The following is a 26,035-nucleotide window of genomic DNA, read 5'->3' as shown; positions in this document are numbered from 1 at the left end:
CCATTGGTATTTTAATGGAGAGTGCATTGAATTTATAGATTGCTTTGGGTAATATGGACATTTTAATGATGTTGATTCTACCCATCCATGAATACATTAGGTTCTTCCATCTGTTTATGTGTTCCGCTATTTTTTTTCAGTGTTCTGTAGTTTTCTGAGTAGAGGTCTTTTACTTCCTTATTTAAGTTTATTCATAGGTATATTAATTTTTTGGGGGGTGATGGTAAGTGGGATTGCTTTTTTAGTCTCTCTTTCTGTAAGTTCAGTATTGGTGTATGAAAATCCCATAGATTTCTTGGCGTTAATTTTGTGTCCGGCTACATTTCCGAATTCGTTTATTAAGTCTAATAATTTTTTGATGGCATCAGTATCATGTCATCTGTGAATAATGACAGTTTACATCTTCTTTTCTAATTTGGATAACTTTTATTTCTACTTCTTGGCTTATTCATATAGCTAGCGCTTCTACTACTATATCGAACAGAAGTGGTGAAAGTGGGCATCCCTGTCTTGTTCATGTTCTTAGGTGAAATGGTTCTAGTTTTTGCCCATTTAGTATTATATTGGCTGTAGGTTTGTCATATAAGGTTTTTATTATATTGAGGCATGATCCCTCTATTCCCATTTGGCTGAGGGTTTTTATCAAGAAAGGGTGTTGGGTTTTGTCAAATGCTTTTCCTACATCAATTGAAATGACTTATGTGATTTTTAACTCTCAATTTGTGTATGTGATGTATCACAGTTATTGATTTGCGGATATTGTACCATCCTTGCATCCCCGGTATAAATCCTACTTGGTCATGGTGTATGATCTTTCTCATGTAATGCTGGATTCGATTTGCTAGAATTTTGCTGAAGATTTTGTCATCTGTGTTCATAAGGGATATTGGCCTGAAATTTTCTTTCATTGTGTTGTCTTTATCTGTTTTTTTTTTTATTAAGGTATTTTATGTGTACATATCTTACCATTGTTCCACCCACACCACTCCCATACAAGCCCTCACCCCCCAGAGTTTTGCGTCCATTAGTTATGCTTATATGCATGCATACAAGTCCTTTGGTTGATCTCTTATCTCCCCCACCTCTCCCTAACGTTCCCCCTGTACTTTGACAGTCTGTTTGATGCTTTACTGTCACTGTATCTATTTTTGTTCATCAGTTTATAATGTTCTTTATTATCCATGAATGAGTGAGATCATGTGGTATTTTTCTTTCATTGACTGGCTTATTTCACTTAGCATGATATTCTCCAATTGCATCCAGGTTGCTGCAAATGAGGAGAATTCCTTCTTTTTTATGGAAGCATAGTATTCCATTGTGTAGATGTACCACAGTTTTCTGATCCAGTCATCTGCTGACGGGCACCTAGGCTGTTTCCAAATCTTAGCTATTGTAAATTGTGCTGCTATGAACATAGGGGTGCATATATCCTTTCTGATTGGTGTTTCTAATTTCTTCGGATATATTCCCAGGAGTGGGATTACTGGGTCAAATGGGAGTTCCATTTTCAGTTTTTTTGAGGAAACTCCATACTGTTCTCCACAGTGGCTGCACCAGTCTGCATTCTCACCAGCAGTGCACAAGAGTTCCTTTTTCTCCGCATCCTTGCCAACAATTGTCATTTGTTGATTTGTTGATAGCCATTCTGACAGGTGTGAGATGGTACTGCATTTTTGTTTTGATTTGCATCTCTCAGATAATTAGTGACTTTGAGCATGCTTTCATGTGTCTCTTGGCCTTCCTTCTGTCTTGTTTTGAAAAGATTCTTTTTAGGTCCGTTGCCCATTTTTTTTATTGGATCATTTATCTTCCTTTTATTAAGTTGCATAAGCTGCCTGTAGATGTTGGAGATTAAAACTTTATCAGTGATAGCATTTGCAAATATGTTCTCCCATAGAGTGGGCTTTCTTGTTGTTTTGTTGATGGTTTCTTTTGCTGTGAAAAAGGTTTTTATTTTGATGTACTCCCATTTGTTAATTTTCTCTTTAGCTTCCATTGCCCTAGGGGTAGTGTCAGTGAAGAAGTTCTCTTGGCATATGTCTGAGATTTTGTTGCCTGTGAATTCCTCTATGTTCATGAGGGATATTGGTCTGTAATTCTATTTCATTGTGTTGTCTTTATCTGGGTTTGGTATTAGGGTGATGCTGGCTTCATAGAAGGAGCCTGGAAGTGTTCCTTCCTCTTGGATTTTTTGGAATAGTCTGAGGAGGATAGGTTTTAGTTCTTTCTTGAATGTTTGGTAATACTCTCCTGTGAAGCCATCTGGCCCGGGCTTTTGTTTGCCAGAAGCTTCTTGATGACTGCTTCAATTTCTTCCATAGTTACTGGTCTGTTGAGCTGTTTAGATTCTTCCTGATTGAGTTTTGGAAGGTTATATTTTTCTAGGAATCTGTCCATTTCCTCCAGGTTTTCCAGTTTGTTGGAATAGAGTTGTTTGTAGTATTTTGTAACAATCCTTTGTATTTTGGTGGGGTCTGTTTTTATTTCACCTCTTTCATTTCTGATTTTATTTATTTGGGTCCTCTCTCTTTGCTTCTTGGTGAATCTGGCTAGAGGTTCATCAATCTTCTTTATCCTTTCATAGAATCAGCTCCTTGTTTTATTGATCTTTTGTATTGTTTCTTTGGTCTCTATGCCATTTATCCCCGCTCTGATCTTTATTATTTCATTCCTTCTGCTTACACTGGGCTTTTCTTGTTGCTCCTTTTCTAACTCTTTGAGTTGTCGGGTTAGGTAATTTATTACCATTGTTTCTTGTTTTTTTGCAGTAGGCTTGTAGAGCTATGAAATTCCCTCTCAAGACTCCTTTTGCTGTGTCCCATAGATTTTGGATTGTTGTGTTTTCATTGTCATTTGTTGCCATGATATTTTTTATTTCTTCCTTGATGTCTTTGGTAACCCAGTCATTGTTTAATAGCATGCTGTTTAGTCTCCATGTGTTTGATTTCTTTGGGTTGTTTTTATTGTAGTTGATATCCAGTTTTATGCCACTGTGATCTGAGAAGATGCTTGATATGATTTCTATCTTCTTGAATTTGGAGAGACTTTGCCTATGTCCCAGAATATGGTCTATCTTTGAAAATGACCCATGTGCACTTGAGAAGAACGTATATTCTCTGACTTTGGGGTGAAATGTTCTGAATATGTTGATAATTCCCTCTGGTCTAGTGAGTCATTTAGGATTGATGTTTCTTTGCTGATTTTTTGTTTAGAGGATTTTTCCAATGGTGATTGTGGGGTATTGAAGTCTCCTACTATCATTGTATTGCTGTCAATCTCTCCTTTGATATTTTCCAGGAATTTTTTTTTATGAATTTGGGTGCTCCTGTATTGGGTGTGTATATGTTTAACAGAGTTATATCTTCTTGTTGGATTTCTCCCTTTAGTATTATGAAGTGGCCTCCTTTATCTCTTGTTATGTCCTTCACTTTGAGATATAAGATTGCTACAGCAGCTTTTTTTTCATTTTCATTCTCCTGGAAAACCTTTTTCCATCCCTTCACTCTCAGTCTGTATGCATCTTTTTTTCTGAGGTAGGTTTCCTGTAGACAGCATATATATGGGTTTTGTTTTCTTATCCAGTCCACTACCCTATGTCTTTTGATTGGTGCATTCAATCCATTTACATTTAAAGTTATTATTGATAGGTACTTATATGTAGCCATTTTTATTCTATACCCCTGTGTTCCTTCTTCGCTTCCTATTTCTTTTTTTTTAAAACAGACCCTTTACCATTTCTTTTTTTTTAAAAATATATTTAATTGATTTTTTACATGGAGGAAGAGAGAGGGATAGAGAGTTAGAAACATCAATGAGAGAGAAACAACGATCAGCTGCCTCTTGCACACCCCCTACTGGGGATGTGCCCACAACCAAGGTACATGCCCTTGACTGGAATCCAACCTGGGACCTTTCAGTCCACAGGCTGACGCTCTATCCACTGAGCCAAACTGGTTTCGGCGACTTTAGCATTTCTTGCATTGCTGGTTTCGTGGTGATAAATTCCCTTAGTCCTTTTTTGTCTGTGAAGCTCCTGATTTCACCTTCAGTTTTGATTGATAGCCTTGCTGTGTACAGTATTCTTGTATTCAGACCCTTCCTTTGAATGACTTTGTATATTTCATTCCATTCCCTTCTGGCCTGATGAGTTTCTGTTGAGAAATCAGTTGCTAGTCTGATGGGGGTTCCTTTGTATGTAAATTTGTGTCTCTCTCTGGATGCTTTTAAGATTCTTACTTTGTCATTGGTGTTTGCCATTTTAATTATAATGTGCCTTGGCGTCAGTCTTTTGGGGTTCATTTTGTTTGGGACTCTATGAGCTTCTTGGATTTGTGTGGGTTTTTTCTTCCCTATATCAGGGAAGTTTTCTGTCATTATTTCTTCAAATTGGTTTTCTATTCCTTGCTCAGTTTCCTTTCCTTCTGGAACCCCTATTATTCGGATGTTGTTTTGTTTTGTGTTGTCCCAAAGTTCCCTTAGGCTCTCCTCTTGCTTTCTAATTTTTTTTTTCTAGAAGCTGCTCTACTTGGGTGTTTTTTTCCATCTTGTCTTCTAGCTCACTTATGCAGTCCTGTGCTTCTTCTAGTCTACTCTCGATGCTTTCTATTGAGTTCTTTACAGCAGCAATGTCATTTTTCATTTCTTCTTGGTTCTTCTTCATTTCCTCTTGGTTCTTACTCATATTGTCAAATTAGCCTTCCATCCTTTTCAGCCACCTTATGACCATTTCTCTGAATCCGTTCTCTGATAAGTTGCTTGCCTCTAATTCGTTTACTTCCTTTTCTGGTTATGCCTGCTTTTCTTTCCTATGGGGGCTGTTTCTTTGTCTCCCCATGGTCTCTCTTCTCCGGATGTCTGGTTATGTAGTTCTCTCTCTCCTGCGTTGATTTAAAGGCACAAAATACAACACAACCAGGTACAACACAGAAGGTACTGAACAGAATTGTATTCACTATATTAATAACTTCCAATAAAGGTGACCACCAGAGAAAGACAAATTAGGGAATAGGAGAGGAAGAGGAAGAGTAAAAAGAAGGAACCAAAAAAGAGTGTGAAAATGAATTTGGGAAAAGAAAAAAAAAAAGTAAGAGAGACAAGAACAATACTAAGAGAGAAAATGGGAACAAACTATATATATGGAGAGTAAACTCTAATAGTACAACCACTAATCCAGCAAATGCCAACAACATGAACTTGGAGATTAATACAAACTACAACACCAACTAATATCAAGTGAGGCAAGGGAAAACAGAAGTAAAAAACAAACAAATACAAAGCAAACAAAAGAACCAACCATACAAATAAAAAGAATAAGCAAAACAATCTCCCAAAAAGCATAAAATTCAATCTAATCAACATTCAAGCAAACAACAACAAAAGGACAGAGAGAAAAACAATTTTTTTTTTTGGTTAAGATAGTGTAAAGAGAGCTGTGTATGGACTTGGAACAGGGGGTTGGACATTAGATATATAAGTAGGGTGAAATTTTAGCAGAGGGTAAACTGAAAGAGTAGGAAACATCTAAACCTGGAAAGGGTTAAGATAAACAGGAGACCAAAAGGGGAAAGATTAGGAAGAGAGTGATGGCATAAAGTTAGTGTTGAGATAGGGTAAAACGATGCTAAAGGAAAGATGTAAATAGAATGTAGGACACTAATCCCAAAATAAAACAAAGAGAAAATCAAATGACACTTTAAAAAAAAAGTAAAATAATAGTAATAATAATGCTGATTGAAAATAAAAATGTAATAATTAAAAAGGTTAAAATCGAGTGGGGAAAAATAAAAAAAATTAGTTTCTTATGTAAAAGATGCAAAAAATGAAAATAAAAAAAAAACTTAAAAAAATAAAAATAAAAAATAATAAGAATAAAATGTGCAGTAGTGGCGGTCATTCACTTCCTCTGTTGTTCTTTTTCTTACGCCTGTTTCTCAGTCTGGGCAGTATTCCAGTTCCCTGCATTCCACTGCTTCTCAGTGTTGTAAGCCAGTCCTGATTTTTAAGCCTGTGGTGTCTTAATTTCTCATATTTATTTTTGATTACACCAGAGACAATTTGTGTTTCAGCCCGTGAGTGGCAGTGTTTCTGGATTGACTTCTGGGCCTCTCTAGCTTTTTTTTTTTTTTTTGTCCCTATGGCACTCACTACCGGTTTGTGGAGGTGTGCACCTCAGAGCTGCCTCTCCGATGATCACTCCCAGCTCAGCTCCCCAGGTTCTGGAAAAACAACTTCCCCCTGCAGTCTCTCAGGGTATTCCCCAACTGTGTTTTCCTATGTATTGGGCTTAGTAATCAGAATCAGAAAAAGCCCAAGTGTGCGGACAGTGGGTCTGTATGCAAGACTAAGCCATCTGCACTCTTTTGAAATTCTTAGTCTGACCCTCCTCGTCAGATCAAAATGAGTTGCTTTTTAGAGATCCCTTCTGTTAGCAGCTCAGAGGACCACCTTCCACATTCATGGATCACGGCAGCCCCAACAGCCTTGGATTTTTCTAGGCACAGACTTCCCTCGTCCTCCAGTTCCCACAGCTCATGCGGTTCTCACTCCCGCTGCCGGGACGAGATACCTCACCTTATCCTAGGCAAAATCTGACCTTTCTGTGGTGGAGTGAAGAGCTCCTTTGAATCCATGTGTTTGCGCTGATTGGGGATCTGTTTTCTGGTGCTCACAGATGTTCAGTGTTCACCGTTGTTGTGGAAAATCAGACTTCCGATAAAATCCTGTGTCCCTTGCAAGATGGCGAGGTTTCCCCCTCTAAGTCCACAGCTCAGGGAGGGGACCCAGCCACTGTGGGTGCTGCATGGTCAGGGGAACCCTGCCTAGCACTCCCCCACCTTCTCCTGGAGTTTAGCTGTCCCTTAGCTTGCCAACAGACACTCCCCGTGCGAACCTCAGCTGTTCTTTCTTTCTGCTCCGGGACCAGGCTCAGAACATGTCTCTATTCTGCCTCCATTTTCTCCATCTCCTGTGTTTTTATCTGGTTTTGATAATAGGGTGATACTGGCTTCATAGAATGAGCTTGGAGGTGTTCCTTACTCTTGAATTTTTTGGAATATTCTGAGGAGGATAGGTTTTAGGTCTTCTTTGAATGTTTGGTCAAACTCCCCTGTGAAGCCCTTTGGCTCTAGGCTTTTGTTTGCTGGAAGCTTTTTAATAACTGCTTCAATTTCCTCCATAATTATCAGCCTATTATGATATTTTGATTATTCCTGATTGAGTTTTGGAAGGTTGCATTTTTCTATGAACATGTCCATTTCCTCTAGGTTGTCTAGTTTGTTTGAGTAGAGTTGTTCATCGTATTTTTTAACAATCCTTTGTATTTCTGTGGGGTCTGTTGTTATTTTGCCTTTTTCACTTCTGATTTTGTTTATTTGGGTCCTCTCTCTTTGCTTCTTGATTATCATGGCTAGAGGTTCATCAATCTTGTTTATCCTTTCAAAGTACCAGCTCTTTGTTTTTTTGTTTTTTTGTTTGTTTGTTTTTGGTCTCTAGGTAATTTATTTTTCCTCTCATCATTATCATTTGCTTCCTTCTGCTCATTCTGGGCTTTCCTTGTTACTTGGTTTCATTGATCTCTTGTATTGTTGTGTTTTTTGTTTGGTCTCTATGTCATTTATTTCTGCTCTGATCTTTATTATCTCCTCTCTTCTGCTCATGCTGGGCTTTTCTTGTTGCTCTCTTTCTAATGGTTTGAGTTGTAGAGTTAGATGATTTATTACCATTTTTTCAAGTTATTTGAGGTAGGCCTGTTGAGCTATAAACTTCCCTCTCAGGACTGCTTTTACTGTGTCCCATAGAGTTTGGATTGTTGTGATTTCATTGTCATTCTTTTCCAGGTTGTTTTTAATTTCTTCTTTGATCTCTTTGGTAACCCAATCACTGTTTAATAGCATGCTATTCAGCTTCCAAGTGTTTGAATTATTTTACTGTTTTTATTGTGGTTTATTTCTAATATTATGCCATTGTGGTCTTAGAAGGTGCTTGATATGATTTCAATCATCTTGAATTTGGAGAGACTTTGTCTGTGACAAATATGTGGTCTATCTTTGAAAATGTCCTATGTGAAGTTGAGAAAAACATATATTCCATGTATTTGGTTCTGATGATGTCAATTAAGTCCATCTGATCTAGTGAGTCATTTGGGATTGCTGCTTCTTTGCTGATTTTTTGTCTAGAGGATTTATCCAGTGATGTCAGTGAAGTATTAAAGTCACCTACTATGATTGTATTGGTGTCAATCTCTTCCTTGATATCTTCCAGGAGTTTTTTTTTTTTTTTTTAATGTATTTCGGTGCTCCTACATTGGGTGGATATATGTTTATCAGGGTTATATCTTGTTGTGTAGATCCCTTTAGTATTATGAAGTGGCCTTCCTTATCTCTTCTTATGTCCTTTACTTTGAGGTCTATTTTATCAGATCTAAGTACTGCTACCCCAGCCTTTTTTTCATTTCCATTTGCCTGAATTATGTTATTTTATCCCTTCACTTTCAGTCTGTGTGAGTTTTTTTGTTCTGAGGTGGGTCTCTTGTAGACAGCATATATATGGGCCATGTTTCTTTATCCATTCAGCCACTCTATGTGTTTTGATTGGAGCATTTACTCCATTTTCGTTTAAGGTTATTAATGATAGGTACTTGTTTGTAGCCATTTCTATTCTTTATGCTTGTGTTCCTTCTTCCCTTTCTATTTCTTCTTTTTATAGCAGTCCCTTTAGCATTTCTTGTATTGCTGGCTTGGTAGTGATAAACTCCCTTAGCCTTTTTTTGTCTGCAAATCTCTTTATTTCCCCTTCAATTTTGAATGATAACCTTGTTGTGTAGGATATTCTTAGATTCAGTCCCTTGCTTTGTATCACTTTGTAAATTTACTTCCATTCCCTTATGGCCTGATGTGTTTCTATTGAAAAATCTTTTGATAATCTAACGGGAGATCCCTTGTATGTAACTTTCTGTCTCTCTCTAACAGCCTTTAAGATTCTCTCTTTTTCCTGAACATTTGCCTTTATAATTACTACATGTCTTGGAGTGGGTCTTTTCAGGTTCATCTTGTTTGGGACTCTCTGTATTTGTGTAATTTTTTCTTTCCCACATCAAGGAAGTTTTCTGACATTATTTCTTCATACAGGTTTTCTAATACTTGCTCTTCTTCCTTTTGTTCTGGCACCCCTTTATTTGTATGTTGCTTCATTTAATGTTGTCCATCCCAAAGCTCCCTTAGGCTCTTCTTAAACCTTTTAATTTTTTTCTCTAATTGCAGTTCAGTTTGGGTGTGTTTTTTCCCCTGTCTTCTAATTTGCTAATTTGGTCCTCCACGTCTCCTGGTCTACTGTTGAAACTTTCCATGGTGTTTTTGTATTGCAGTTATATCACTCTTTGTTTCTTCTTGATTCCTACATAAGTTCTTGATTTTTTCATCCATCTGGTTTATGAACTAATTGTATGACCCTTCTTCTGAATTATTTTTCTGACATAATTCATGCCTCCATTTCACTTAGCTGCTTTTCTGGTGATTCCTCCTTTTTTTTTCCTTTGGGGGTTTCTTTGTCTCCCTATTTTTGCTCTCACCTAAGGATCTAGGTGTCGAGTTGTTCAGGGGCTGCTCCTCTGGTGGCAGTGGCTCCTTGGGTAGCAGTTGCTCCTTGGGCTGTCTCCTCAGCAGCTGCTCCTCGGATGGAAGTGGCTCCTCTGGTGGGCACTGCTTGCAGCAGTGATGGCTCATGTGGCTGGCGGAGATAGGATGCTTGTGCAGCGTCTGCTCCTCGGACAGGGGCGGGCTGATCACAAGGCTGCTGCTCTTCAGACAGGGGAGGCTGCATGCATCTTCTGCTCCTCAGAAGGGGGTAGGTTGCTCATGGGATTTCTCCCCCTTCTAAGGGGTTGGCTGCTTGTGTGTCTGCTGCTCATTAGACATTGTTGGGCTGCTGATGGGCGGCTGCTACTTCTTGGATGGGGGCAGACTCTGTGTGGCTGCTGCTCCTTAGATGGGGGCGGGCTATGCCTGCAGCTGCTACTCCTCCAACGGGGCACAGATTGCTCACAGGGCTTCTGCTCCTTGTACAGAGGAGGGCTGTTCATACAGCTGTTGCTTCTTGGACAGGGGCAGGCTGCATGAGGCTGATGCTCTTCGGATCAGTTATATCTTTATTGATAGACTTATCCACTCTGCGGGCTTCTATTTTGACCATGAAGATGTGGTTCGTGAGGGTGTGGGTCTCTTCTTCCATGGGAGAAGAAGAACGAGGGGACTGAGCATTTCTTAAAGTTGAAAAACCAGCATGGTGGCTACATTCTCCTCCAGAGCATGCTTAAGCCTTCCCCAGATGAGTGGGTAAGACTCAGGATGCCATGGCAGCCGCCCTGGCCTTGGAGAGAAACCTGAACCAGGCCCTTTTGGAGATGTAGGCCCTGGGTTTCACCCGCTAAGAACCTGAGCATGTTTTTATATGTCTCTCAGCCTTCTGTATATATTCTTTTAAAAAGTGTCTACTTAGGTCCTTTGCCCATTTTTGATTGGATCATCTGTCTTCCTTTTGATAAGTTGTATGAGTTCCCTATAAATTTTGGAGAGTAAACCCTTATCAGAGATAACATTGGAAAATATGTTCTCCCATGCAATGGCTTTCTTATTGTTTTGTTGATGGTTTCTTTTGCCTTGCAGAAGCTTTTTTATTTGCAGATGACATGATATTGTACATAGAAAAACCTAATGACTCCATCAAAAAACTACTATAACTAATAGATGAATTTGGTAGTGTAGCAGGATTCAAAATTAACACCCAGAAATATATGGCTTTTTATAGACAAGTAATGAACTCACAGAAAGAGAAAGCTAAAAAAAATCCCATTTACCATTACAACAAAAAATTAAGATACCTAGGAATAAATTTAACCAAGGACGTAAAGGACCGGTACTCAGAAAATTACAGGATGCTGAAAAAAAAAAAAAAGATATAGAAAGACATGAAATACATAAACAAATGGAAGAATATACTGTATTCATGGATTGATAGAATCAACATAATTGAAATATCCATACTACCCAAAGCAATCTATAGATTCAATGCAATCCCCATTATGATACCAACAGCATACTTCAAAGACCTAGAACAAACTCCCACAAAATTAATCTGGAACAACAACAACAAAAAAAGACGCTGAATAGCTGCAGCAATCTTGAGAAAGAAGAACAAAGTTGGAGGGATCACAATACCAGATATCAAGATATACTACAAAGCCACTATTCTCAAAACTGCCTGGTAGTGGCACAAGAACAGGCATATAAGCCAATGGAACAGAACAGAGAACCCAGAGATTAACCCAAGCCATTATTCTCAATTAATATTTGACAAAAGAGGCAAGAGCATACAATGGAGTCAAGACAGTCTCTTCAGTAAATGGTGTTGGGAAAACTGGACAGATACATGCGAAAACAAAGAAAGAAACTAGACCACCAATTTACACCATACACAAAAATAAACTCAAAATGGATAAAGGACTTAATATAAGATGGGACACCATAAAAATCCTAGAAGAAGCCATTAGCAAAATAGTAGACATTTGTTGTTGCAATATCTTTACTGATACAGCTCCTAGGGCAATGGAAACTAAGGAGAAAATAAACAAATGGGACTACATCAAAAGGAAAAGACCTTCTTTCTTAAGTAAAATTATATCTCCACCTAAAATGTTTTGTATTATGAGAAAAGGTAAAATTCTACAAGCAACAGAAAGAAGACAAACACATATACCATACTGCTTAAAAGAAATAAAAATAATGCTGTATTTAAGTAGTCCTGGACTCTATTTCTTACTTGCACAAGTAGCTCAATATAAAAAATGCACATTGAGATTTTCTTATCATATACATTTTATTTCTCTATATATTTAATATTTGTATTCTACTTCTCAACCTCCATTTCTCTTTTATTGTTCAAGGTATTTTTTTTAAATAAAATGATACCTATAATTTAGCCCACAAAATTAACTTTCTTTTATTCTTTCATAACCTTAGTTACTACTGATGAATGAAGTCTTGCTAATTGATTAATGACTGCCAAGTTAACATGTAATATTTTCTTTGTGACATACACAATTTTACTAGAGGCATTTAGGATACAGTCAGAATCATTACCTCTGAGCCTCAATTTCCACATCTGTATATGCATACAATTAAAATATGTTTTCTTATCTCACAGAATTGCTCTCAATTTCTAATGATAAGACTTTGGAAATTATAAGGTTTTATGCAATGTAGGGGTCATTAATAAATTCACTCAATTAACAATTACTTATTGTGCAACTTAAGCAGGATCTCTTACCCTTTGAGACAGCATGGAGGGACCTGGACAGTATTATGCTAAGTAAAATAAGCCAGTCAGAGAAAGACAAATATCAGATGATTTCACTTATATGTGGAATCTTATGAGCAAAATAAACCAATGAACAAAATTGATCCAGATACATAGAAGCATGGAACAGACTGACGAATCTCAGATGAAAGGGGTAGGAGGGGCACAGGAAGAGATTAAACAATGAATTTATGATGCATGTATGCATAACCCAGGGACACAGACAATAGTGAGGTGGAAGCCTGGGGTGGGTGTGGGAATGGGGTGGAGGAGGCCAATGGGGGGAATAAGGGAACATCTGCAATACTTTCAACAATAGAGATTAAAAAATTGTGGCAGAGTAAGTGGATGCTGCAATTAAAATACAGAAAATATTCCTTAATAATCAATGGAAGACTTGCAGGAGAGCACTCTTATACCCGAGGACCAAACGTGGAGGCCACATAGAGACTGGTAAGAGAGGTGGAGGTGCAAAAGTGCTGGCTAGGAAACCACAGACAGCAACTGATGTTCCAGAGAGATATCTCAGTTGTGGGGGGTTGCCACTGAGAACTCTGGGGTCTAATCCCAGCAGAGAGCACCACAACTGAGAAGGGTTCCCACATAACTGGCTGTGAAAAGCAGCAGGGTTGTTGTCTGCCAGGGAGTGACAGGTGAAAATTCAGGCACTCTCTTAAAGGACCAATGCACAAAATTCCCTGTGGAGCCACCCACCCTGTGCTCCTCCAGAGGGTGGGCAATGTGGACTTGAGCTGTGTGAGCAGAAGTCAGGATTGGGGACTTGGGAGTTAGAGGAAAGAAGTCAGACAACCCCTGTTTCTGAGCTAACTCATTCCCTCACACAGCAGAAGATATCTTTCCCACACAAATATTTGTCTTGCCTTGGGGGGGGGGGGACAGGAGACAGTTTACCCACCCTATTGGAAAACACCTTGCCTTGAGGCCACTTAAGAGACTAAAATCATTTTTAGCAACTGCCCCACCCATTGGGGAAAAAACTCTTCCCACACCTGAGGATGACTTCCTGGGGTAATTCAAGTTGGAATCTTAACAGTCTGTAGACAGAGGCAGTCTCTGAAGGCTTTTTGAGTCTTTGCCTGATCTAATTGGTCAGAAACAGTGTTTGACACTGTCCTGTACTAGAGATTGAGAGCTTAGAGTATCTACTTAATACATAGTCACAAACCCAAATAGATGGCCAGAATGAGGAGACAAAGAAACAACCCACTAATGAAAGAACAATATAATTCTCCAGGAGAAGAGATAAAGCAGAGATAAGAAATTCATCTGAAAGAGTTCTGAGTAATGATGGTAAAGATGCTCAACATCATGAAAAAAGATAGAGTAACTATAAAAAAAGAACAGTTTAAAATAAAGAATGACACAACACAAATAAAGAAAACATTGGAAATAATACACAGCAGATTAAGGGAAGCTGAAGATCGAATCAGTGAATTAGAAGATAGGCTTGAAAAAATCAGAGAACAAAAACAAAAACAATTAAAAAACAGGAGGACAGGTTAAGGGAGCTGTGGGATAATATAAAACATAACAATATTAGAATAGCAGGTGTGCCAGAATAGGGAGAAAGGGATAGGGAATGTGTCTGAAGATATCATGGCAGAAAACTTCCCTAACCTGGTAAAAGAAAAAGTCATGCAAGTCCAGGAGGCACATAGAACCAAAAACAAGAAGAACCCAAACAGGCCCATGCCCAGACACATCATAATTAAAATGCCAAAATTAAAGACAAAGTGAGAATCTTAAAGACAGCAAAAGTAAACTGTCACTAACAAAGGAGATCCCATAAAGTTGATACCTGATTTGTCATCAGAAACTCTACAGGCCAGAAGGGAATGGCCTGAAGTACTCAAGGTAATGGAAATCAAGGATCTGAAACCATGATTACTATATCCAGCAAGACTATCATTCAAAATAGACAATCAAATAATAAGCCTCCTGGACAAAAAAAAAGGCTAAAGGAATACATCACAAAAAGGCCAGCAATGCAAGAAATGCTAAAGGGACTGCTGTAATGAGAAGAAGAAACAGAGAGGAAAAATTAGTATACAGAATTAAAATCACAATAAATAAGTACTATCAATAATAACCCTAAATGTAAATGGATTAAATGCTCCAATCAAAAGTCATAGGGTAGCTGAATGGATAAAAAAACAACAACACATGACCCAACTATATGCTGTCTACAAGAGACCCATCTCGTTATGAGACATACACATGATGAGAGTGAAGGGATGAAAAATATTTTTCTACAAATGTAACTGAAAAAATAACTGGAGTAGCAATACTCATATCTGACAGAATAGGCTTCAAAATGAAGGCCATCACAAGAGACAACAAAGGTCATTACATAATACTAAAGGGATCAATCCAACAAGAGGATATAACAATCAAACAAAAGGTAAACATATATGCACCCAATATAGCTGTTGTGTGTGTATGTGTGTGTGTGTGTGTGTGTATATATATATATATATATATATATATATATATATGTGTATGTATGTGTGTGTGTGTGTGTGTGTGTGTGTATACTTCTAGAGGACTTTAAGGGAGAGATTGACAACAATACAGTAATAGTAGGAGACTTTAACACCCCACTAACTTCACTGGATAGATGTTCCAGACAAAAACTTAACAAGGAAATGACTCTAAAGGGCACACTGGATCAGATGAATTTAATTCAGATTTATAGAACATTTCACCCCAAAGCTGCAGAATATACATTCTTCTCAAGTGCACATGGATCATTCACAAGGATAGACCACATGTTAGGACACAAAACCAGTCTCTACAAGCTCAAGAAGATTGAAATAATATCAAGCATTGTCTCAGATCACAGTGGAATAAAATTAGAAATCAACTACAGTAAAAAACACCCAAAAACATTCAAATAGATGGAGGCTAAATAGCATGTTATTGAACAATAAATGGGTTACAAATGAGATCAAGAAAGAAATAGAAAACTTCCTGGCAACAAATGAAAATTAACACACAACAACCAAAAATCTCTGAGACACAATAATAGCAGTCCTGAAAGGGAAGTTCATAGCACTGTTGACATGCCTGAACAACCAACAAAAAAATCAGCAATAAACAATTTAACTCTATAAGAGACCCATCTCAGAACAAAAGACACACTCATGATGAGAGTGAAGGGATGGAAAAAATTTTTCCCTACAAATGGAAATGAAAAACAAACAACAACAACAAAAACTGGAGTAGCAAGAACTACTAGAAAGAATTAGAAAGAGAGCAACAATAAAAGGCCAGAGTAAGAAGAAGGAAGGAAATAATAAAGATTAGAGCAGAAATAAATAACATAGAGACTAAAAAAATACACAATACAAACAAAATCAATGAAACCAAGAGCTGGTTCTTTGAAAGAATAAACAAGATTGATGAATCCTTAGACAGACTAGTTAAGAACCAAAGAGAGAGAACCCAAATGAATACGGTCAGAAACAAAAGTGGAGAAGTAACCAAGGACACCACAGAAATGCAAAGGATTATAAGGAAATACAATGGTCATCTATATGATAACAAGTTGGACAATGTGGATGAAATTGACAAATTCCTAGAAAAATACAATCTCTGGAAACTGAATTAGTATGAATGAGAAAATCTGAATAGGCAAATAAATGTAATGGTAATAATAATAAAATAAAAAAAAGTAAAAGAATAAACTTTCAGCAAACAAAAGCCCAGGTCCGGACGGCTTCACAGGAGAGTTTTACCAAACATTCAAAGAAGAACTAGCACCTATATTCTTCAAACTATTTCAGAAAATCCTTGAGGAAGGAATACTTACAAACTCTTTTATGAGGCCAACATTATCCTAATTCCAAAATCAGATAAAGACACCACAAATAAAGAAAATTACAGGCCAATACCCCTGATGAAAATAAATGCTAAATTTTTTCAAAAAATGTTAGCAAATCGCATCCAGCAATATATTAAAAATCTCATACCCTATGACCAAGTGTGATTTATTCCATGGATGCAAGGCTGGTACAATGTTTACAAATCAATAAATGTAATACATAACATAAACAAATTAAAAGAGAAAAATCACATGATCATCAATGAACGTAGAAAAAGCATTCGACAAGATCCGACACCCATTTTTTATAAAAAACTCTCAGCAAAGTGGGAATACAGGGAGCATATCTCAACATGATAAAGGACATATATGACAAACCCACAGCCAGCATCATACTCAATGGGCAAAAACTAAAACCATTCCCCCTAAGAACAGGAATAAGACAGGGATGCCCATTTTCACCACTCCTGTTCAACATAGTACTGGAAGTCCTAGCAACAGTGATCAGACAGGAAGAAGAAATAAACGCATCCAAATTGGAAAGGAGGAAGTAAAACTCTCATTATTTGAAGATGACATGATATTATACATTGAAAACATTAAAGACTCCATTGAAAATCTATTAGATTTAATGAATGAATTTGTTAATGTAGCAGTATACAAAATCAACACCCAAAAATCAATGGCTTTTTTATACACCAATAATGAACTCACAGAAATAGAAACTAAACAAACAATCCTATTTACCATTTCAAGAACAAAAAATTAAGATATTTAGGAATAAACTTAACCAAGGAGGCAAAAGACCTGTACTCAGAAAACTACAGGCCTTTGACAAAAGAGATAGAAGAAGATATAAACAAGTGAAAGAATCTACTGTATTCTTGGATTAGTAGAATCAATTAAAATGTCCATACTACTCAAGGGAATCTACATATTCAATGCAATCCCTATTAAAATACCAATAGCATATTTCACAAATCCAGAACAAATACCTCTAAAATTTATATGGAATAAAATATGACCCCAAATACCTGCAGCAATTTTGAGAAAGAAAAACAAAGTTGGAGGAATCATAATACCAGATTTCAAGTTATACTGCAAAGCCACCATAATCAAAAGAGCCTGCTACTGGCACAATAATAGGCATATAGATCAATGGAACAGAACAGAGAACCCAGAAATCAACCCAAGCCATTATGCTCAATTAATTATTTGACAAAGGATGTAAGGGCATACAATGGAGTCAAGACAGTCTCTGCAATAAATGGTTTGGGGAAAATTGGACAGATGCATGCAAAAAAACTGAAACTAGACCACCAATTTACACCATATACAAGAATAAATTCAAAATGGATAAAAGACTTAAATGTAAGTCATGAAACCATAAAAATTCTAGAAGAAACCATAGGCAGCAAATTCTCAGACATTTGTCCTTGCTATATCTTCACTGATACAGCTCCTAAGGCAAAGAAAACTAAGGGAAAAATAAACAAATGGGGCTACATTAAAATAAAAAGCTTCTGCACAGCAAAATAAACTATCAACAAAACAACAAGGGAGCCCACTGTATAGGAGAACATATTTGGCAATGATATATCTGATAAAGGGTTAATATCCAAAATATATAAGGAACTCATACAACTTAAGGAAAGGAAGACACACAGTCCAATTAAAAAATGGGCAAAGGGCCCAAAGAGACACTTCCTCAAAGTGGACACACAGATGGCCAGGAGACATATGAAAAAAATGCTCAAAGTCATTAATCATCCAAGAGATGCAGATCAAAACAACAATGAGGTACCATCTCACAACTCTCAGAATGGCTACAAACAACAAATAGACAAATGGCAAGTGCTGGTGCGATGTGGAGAAAAGGGAACCCTAGTACACTGCTGGTGGGAATGCAGACTGGTGCAGCTATTATGGAAAACAGTATGGAGTTTACACAAAAAAATTAAATATGGAACTGCTATTTGACCCAGTAATACCACTTCTAAGAATATATCTTAAGAAACCCGAAGTACCAATCAGAAAGAATGTATGCACCCCTATGGTCATAGCAGCACAATTTACTATAGGTAAGATCTGGAAACAGCCCAAGTGCCCATCAGTAGATGAGTGGATAATAAAACTGTGGTACCTTTATACCACGGAATATCATGCAGTAGTAAAAAGGAAGAATATCTTACCCTTTGAGACAGCATGGAGGAACCTGGAGAGTATCAAGCTAAGTGAAATAAGTCAGTCAATGAAAGACAATGATCACACTCATATGTAACAAAATAAACTGATGAACGGAGTGGATCCCAAGACATGGAAGCATGAAACAGAGTGAGAAATCTCAGAGGGAAGACAGGGGAAGGTGGTTGGGTGGGAGGCAATCAACCAAAAACCTTGTATGCATATATGCATAACCCATAGACACAGGGGGGGATGGGGCTGGAGGGGTTCACTGGGGAAAAAAGGGGACATATGTAATATTTTCAACAATAATTATTTTTTTAAAAAAAGGAAGGAAGGAGGAAGGTGAAGAAATAAATATCTCTGTGTAAATATATTATTAATAAATATAATTATTGTTTTAATAACCAAATAAGACTTATTATAAAGTTGTTTTGACCTTGTAAATGAAGAAAAAAGTTGAAGAAGTATTGACACAAGAATTTGAAATAAATATCTCTGCCTAAACATAAATTACAAACATTAGATATTGGCTTTGTTGGTTGCCTACTAAAACGCCAAGCTTAAAACCTTTACCTTTAAAATATCATTGTATTAAAACATAATTCAGGAAATGCTAAAATGTAACATGGGATAGTTTACAAAATTTGAATAGCAAAATGTTTTAAAAATACATATTTGTTAGTAAACTCAACAAGCAATGAAGATAAATTGTAAATAAATGAATGAATAAAAATAAATGAATGTGCTAGATGTTATTATTAGACCTTGGAATATATCAGGAAACAAAGATATTGTGTTAAGTTCTTGTCTTATGGTGGTAGACTCACAAACAATATAAAGAATAAGTAAATCAAATAGTCCATTAGAAAGTGATAAGTGATATGGGGAAAAAAAGTAGGAGAGTATAAAGAGACTGTAATTTTTGTGGGGAAGTTTGCAATTTTAAATGCTATGAACATCATTAAGTGGATGATAGGAGAAAAAACAAACAAAACTTAAGTGACTTGAGAAAGCAAGCCCTGTGGCTATTTAGAAGAAAAGTGTTCTAGCCAGCAGAGGAACTAAAGGCTTGAAGAATAGAATATGTGTGGCTATTTAAAAAAAAAAAAGTGAGGAGGCAATGAGGCTAGTCTGACTACAAGAGAGAGAAGTAGACAGTACTTTTAGTATTGCATTAAAGAGGTAATGTGAGGGATTAAGAATATGGGGTAACATAAGGTCTTATAGGTCTGTTTGATGACTTTTTACTTTGAGTGAAATGGGGAACCACTGAAAGTCTAAGAAGAGGAGTAGTAACCAGACCTCACTACTCTTGTAACTGTGTTGAAAGTACACTATAGAGGGCAAAGAAGGGCAGTAGCAGAAAAAGTAGTTAGGAGGCCTCTGCATTAATCCAGGGGAAAGATGATGGTGGAATGGTGAAAGTAATAAAAAGTGGCCAGATTCTGTATACATTTTTTAAATTTATCATTATTGTTGAAAGCATTACTGATGTCCCCCTTTTTTCCCCATTGACCCACTCTCCTCCCCCCCTCCCCATTCCTATCCCCTTTTCAGGCCTTCACTGCACTATTGTCTGTGTTCATGGTATATATATATATATATATATATATATATATATATATATATACACACACACATATATACATATATGTATATATATATATATATATGTGTGTGTGTGTGTGTATATATATATATATATACTAGAGGCCCAGTGCACGAAATTCGTGCACGGAGGGTAGTTGTCCCTCAGCCCAGCCTGTACCCTCTCCAATCTGGGACCCCTCAAGAGATGTCCGACTGCCCGTTTAGGCCCGATCCCTGGGATCGGGCCTAAACGGGCAGTCGGAAATCCCTCTCACAATCCAGGACTGCTGGCTCCCAACTGCTTGCCTGCCTGCCTTCCTGATTGCCCCTAACCGCTTCTGCCTGCCAGCCTGATCACCCCTAATCACTCTGCTGCCAGCCTGTTTGCCCCCAACTTCCCTCCTCTGCCGGCCTGGTTACCCCTAACTGCCCTCTCCTGCAGGGTTGATCACCTCCAACTGCCCTCCCTTGCAGGCCTGGTCCTTCTCAACTGCCCTCCCTTGCAGGCCGGGTGCCTCCCAACTGCCCTCTCCTGCTGGCCATCTTGTGGTGGCCATTTTGTGTCCACATGGGGGCAGGATCTTTGACCACATGGGGGCAGCTATATTGTGTGTTGTAGTGATGATCAATCTGCATAGTACTCTTTTATTAGATAGGATAGAGGCCTGGTACAGGGGTGGGGGCCAGGTGGTTTGCCCTGAAGGGTGTCCCTGATCAGGGTGGGGTTCCCTTGGGGCATGGGGCAGCCTGAGCCAGTGGCCTGTGGTGGTTTGCAGGCGGGCCACACCCCCTGGCAATGCAAGCAGAGGCCCTGGTATCTGGAATTTATTTTCCTTCTACAATTGAAACTTTGTAGCCTGGAGCAGAGCCAAGCCTTGGGCTCCCTCCGAGGCCCGCAGCGATTTGTGGTGGGGTTATAATTGAAACTTTGTTGCCTTAAGCGGGTGGGCCCGGCCAGGGTGTGCAGAAAGCTTTGCTTCCCCTGTTGCCGGCGGCAACCATGGCCTGCTCTCTCAAGCTCCGTTCTGCCGCCATTTGTTTGAATTTGTTTACCTTCTATAATTGAAACTTTGTAGCTTGAGTGGAGGCTTAGGCCTGCAACGGCTGGCAGAAAGCTTGTTTCCCTCTGTTACCTAGGAAACCTTGCTCTCTGTGGCTGTAGCCATCTTGGTTTGGGTTAATTTGCATACTCTCTCTGATTGGATGGTGGGCGTGGCTTGTGGGTGTGTCGGAGGTGTGGTCAATTTGCATATTTGTCTATTATTAGATATATATATATATTATATACATATACATATATAAGTATGTGTATATATATGTGTGTGTGTGTGTGTGTGTGTATACATACACATACTTATATATGTATATGTATATATAATATTTTTATTGACTTCAGAGAGAGGAAGGGAGAGGGAGAGATAGAAACATCAAGGATGAGAGAGAATCATGGATTGGGTGCCTCCTGCATGCCCCACACTTGGAAATAAGCCTACAACCCAGGCATGTGCCCTGACAGGGAATCATATTGTGACCTCCTGGTTCATAGGTCGACACTCAACCACTGAGCTCTGCCAGTTGGGCTCCATGGCATATTTTTAAAGACAGTTCCAACAGGTCTTTCTGGTTGATTGAATATGGGATGTGAGATAAACAAAAGATAACTATAATTTTTGGCCTAATAATCCGAAGGATGGAGTTGACATTTATTAAATGTTGAAAGGTTGAAGATAGAGAAAATGAATGTGTGAAGAAATGGAATTCAGTTTTAGAAATGAACTATCTGTTAGACACCCATGTGAAGATGTTGAGTAGGTAATTGGATATATGAGTCTCAAATCTGGGAGAGTTATCTGAGCTGGGAATATAAATAGAGTCATTATTGGCATATATATGTTTTTTAAAACCACAAGAGTAGATAAGACTTTCATACTGAACTGAGCTCTAAGGAACTGTAACACAAAGCTATTTGGGAAAGAAAAATATAACTAGAAAAGGAGAACAGGAAGGAATAAGTAGCTAACAGGCAAATCATGAGGATGTAGTATCTTGGAAGCTAAGTGAAGAAAAAGGATAAAGGGAGAGGAAGTGATTGACTATGTCAAAAACTGCTGATAGGTGAAGTCAGATGAGAGCTTATCATTGAAGATTTCAAGGACAACAGGTTTGGTGAGGAGAGTAAAGCCTAGTTGAAGTGTATTTAAAAGAGAATGGGCAGGGAGAAATTCAAGATCAAATGTAGAGAATCTTTCAGGGAGATTTGCTGCTAAAGGGAGTAAAGAATTAGATCTATAACTGGCAATGAAAGTAGAGCCAAAAGAGGTTTAAAATATATTTTTTTCCTCAGGAAGAGATTAACAAAAGCATAAGAGAATAACAAAAACATGTTGATGAGCATTATCCATTAGAGAGGGAAAATAGACTACCCTATCTAATAATAGAGTAACATGTAAATTACCATCACTCCGCTATGCCCACGATTGGGCAGCGGGAGGCTGGGGAGCGGGACTCGGGGTGGCCTGTCAGGCCATTGAGAGGCACAGGATCAGCTGCCACTGAGGGGGGCTACCCTGCTGTTGAGAGGCGCAGGGGGTGGGACTCCCGCCCCCTGTGCCTCTCAACGGCCAGATCCGCGGCCGCTGAGGGGGCATGCCTCGGACACCCAGCTGCGCCTCTCAACGGCAGGGTAACCAGATGTCCGCGGCAGCCCCCCTCAGCGGCCGTTGAGAGGCACAGGGGGCGGGAGTCCTGCCCACTGTGCCTCTCATCAGCAGGGTAGCCCCCCTCAGCGGCCATGGGCCATCAAAAGCAGGGGAGCTGGGTGCCTGTCTGCTCCTGCACCAGCGGACAGACACTCAGCTCCACCGCGAAAAGCGAAAGTGTGTAGGGGACCCTACACATGCATGATTCAATCATGCACTGGACCTCTAGTAAAGAATAGAGAGAGATGATTAATTGCTGGAATAGGTAACAGGGGATGAGATCTAGTATACAAGTAGAAAGAACTGACCTTAAATAATAGTGTGGGTAGTTCATCCATAATAACATTTGGAACAGAATAATATTAATAATTCAGATGAAGGATTCTGACCTTTGGAATTTCAAGTCCTCTAAGGCTCTGCATGAAATATTTTGAAACACAGGGCCTTCCAGCACCTCTCAAATATTAGCATGTAAAAAATTGTAGGCCAGCTTTTCTAATAAGTAGTTGGATAACTTTGGAATTTTGTATTTAACTTGTTGAGCCTCAGTTTCATCCAGAAAATGAAGATATGGGTCTTTAAGGTATTTACTATTTCTAACAGTTTATGATGCTATAGTGCAGTGGTCGGCAAACTCATTAGTCAACAGAGCCAAATATCAACAGTACAACGATTGAAATTTCTTTTGAGAGCCAAATTTTTTAAACTTAAACTTCTTCTAACGCCACTTCTTCAAAATGGACTCGCCCAGGCCATGGTATTTTGTGGAAGAGCCACACTCAAGGGGCCAAAGAACCGCATGTGGCTTGGCAGCCGCAGTTTACCGACCACGGCTATAGTGTATACTAGTCCAGATTTCATAGCTGAATGACACTCTCTATCCTCTCTGAAGCCTTTTTTTTTTTTCATATGTTGACTTGTTGTATGGCCTTGAGCAAGCCACATAAAAACCAATCATAGTTACTTTTGGAAGCAGGTATACATTATGGACAGAGACAGAGACAAAGAGGGACAAACAGATGCACACACACACACACACACACACACATACACCCACACACTTTTCTTCAGTTCTGTCTCATGGAAAATGAGAGTGAGAATAACTCTCTCATCTCTACCTCATAGTAATATAGGTAAACATATAAAAGTAATTTTAAGGGATGCATGAAGTACATTCAGATATATTTTGTGGCACGTTTAAAAACTGAAAATGGTTAATTACATGGACAATGTGCAGGTTCTCTGATCTTCTATTCCTGCACACATAAGATTTCATTTTAATTCAGAATTGATTTTTTCATATAATATTTCTTTGTCATTTTTATATTCTTCATGAAATTGACCTACTTATTTCCATGCTTCACTGTTGTCCTGGAAATTTATTCCAAACACCATTATCATTTGCTTGAAATAGTTCATCTTTTGTTTATTTACTCCTAGATTTTTAATTTTAGATGTGATCCCTAAGGACAATGATTACCCTAAAATCTCAAGACAGAATAGCTACAAGTGACTTTTACCTTTTTTCATACTTTTATACTCTCACTTAAGGGTTTTGGACCATCCTCTTTTCTGTTGGAAACAAATGTATTGGTCTGAATTCTCACTCCAAATTTATGGGAAAATTCTTATGATGGAATCTCATCTCACCCAAACCTGCTTTGTTAACATCAAGGGCTGTCACTTTTCTGGGACTTGAACTGTTTTGCTTTGTTGAAAACGGAGGGAAAGGAAAGGAAATCTTAGTTAACCACAGGCAGAGCAGAGATAGATGCTGGTTGCACTTGAAGGGCTTCTAAGATTTATTGCTGAATATTTCTCAATGTAAACATTGCTGACTTTGAGATTTCTCACCATTTTTCTTCTCTCAGATAATTTCTTAATTGGTGCCATTAAGACATGACCACTGTACCTATTGCCATTGTTATTGTAATGACAATAGGATTCAGAGTCCTGCTGTCTAAAACAAAGGGTAGGTGGAAGACCCTCTGAAGTATGAGAAAAATTGAGTTAGTCTAGTGGCCTGACAAAATGAAGTGATAGAATTGACACTGGACAAAAGGAATTTTACATGTATTTAGTTTTGGAAGGAGGTAAAAATTAATGTTAATTCCCTGATCTTTGAAAACTTCTCATGATCTGGCTAGTTTCTTAAAGAGAAATTTTATATGCTAAACCAGAATAGAAATAATTCTGGAACTCTATTATTCGGTAAGAAAAAATAGTCATATCAATTTATTTGAAGTCTAACACATTTCTAAAATAATACAATAAGTTAGTTAAGTCATTAATTTATTATGCAAGTAATTACTATAAGCACAAAATATTGATTCAATGCTAGGCAACTATTAAATTAAAATGAGTGAAGGTGATTTACATGAACTAACTTGAAAAATATGCATAGCATTTTATTTTAGTGAAAAAAATCAATTTATGCCACAAAAATAGTACAATCTTATTTCTGAATATTACGTTGAATATTAACTATAACTGAAAAAATTCTCATTAAAAGATTAGATGTGTGAGTGTATATGTATACATTTATTTGTAGATAATATGATATACTATAGATATATAACATACAATATACTCTTATAAACCACCTGGGCGAAATGGACAAATTCTTAGAATCATACAGTCTTCCAGAACTCTACCAGGAAGAATCAGAAAACCTAAATAGACCGATAACTAATGAAATTGAAGCAGTAATAAAAAAAACACCTTAGCAAACAAAACTCCTGAACCAGATGGCTTCACATGTAAATTTTGTAAAATATTCAAAGAAGAACTAACACCTACCTCCTCAAACTATTCCAAAAAATTCCGTAAGATGGTAGACTTACAAGCTCTTTTTACAAGGCCATCATTATACTAATTCCAAAACCAGATAAAGGCACTATGAACAAAGAAAATTATAAGCCAATATCCTTGATGAACATAGGTGCTAAAATCCTCAACAAAATACTAGCAAAACAAATCCAGCAATATATTAAAAAAAGATCATACACCATGATCAACCTTGCATTCTGGAAATGCAAGGTTGGTACAATATTCACAAATCAATAAATGTGATGCATCACATAAACAAAATGAAATATAAAAATCACATGATCATATCAATAGATACAGAAAAAAAAAAACAGTTAATAAAGTCCAGCACCATTGTATTTTAAAAAAGCCTTATACTGGCAGAAGAACAGGTATTATAGATCAATGGAAAATAATAGAGACCCCAGAAATCACCCATGTCTTCAGGGTCAATTAATATTTGACAAAGGAGGCAATAGCATACAATGGAGTAAAGACAATCTCTTCAATAAATGGTGTTGGGAAAATTGGACAGATACATGCAAAAAAGTGAAACTAG

Source organism: Eptesicus fuscus, chromosome 1 (assembly GCF_027574615.1).
Source record: "Eptesicus fuscus isolate TK198812 chromosome 1, DD_ASM_mEF_20220401, whole genome shotgun sequence".
Lineage (NCBI taxonomy): Eukaryota > Metazoa > Chordata > Mammalia > Chiroptera > Vespertilionidae > Eptesicus > Eptesicus fuscus.
The sequence above is the reverse complement of the archived record's forward strand: the minus strand, read 5'-3'. Positions refer to the sequence as shown.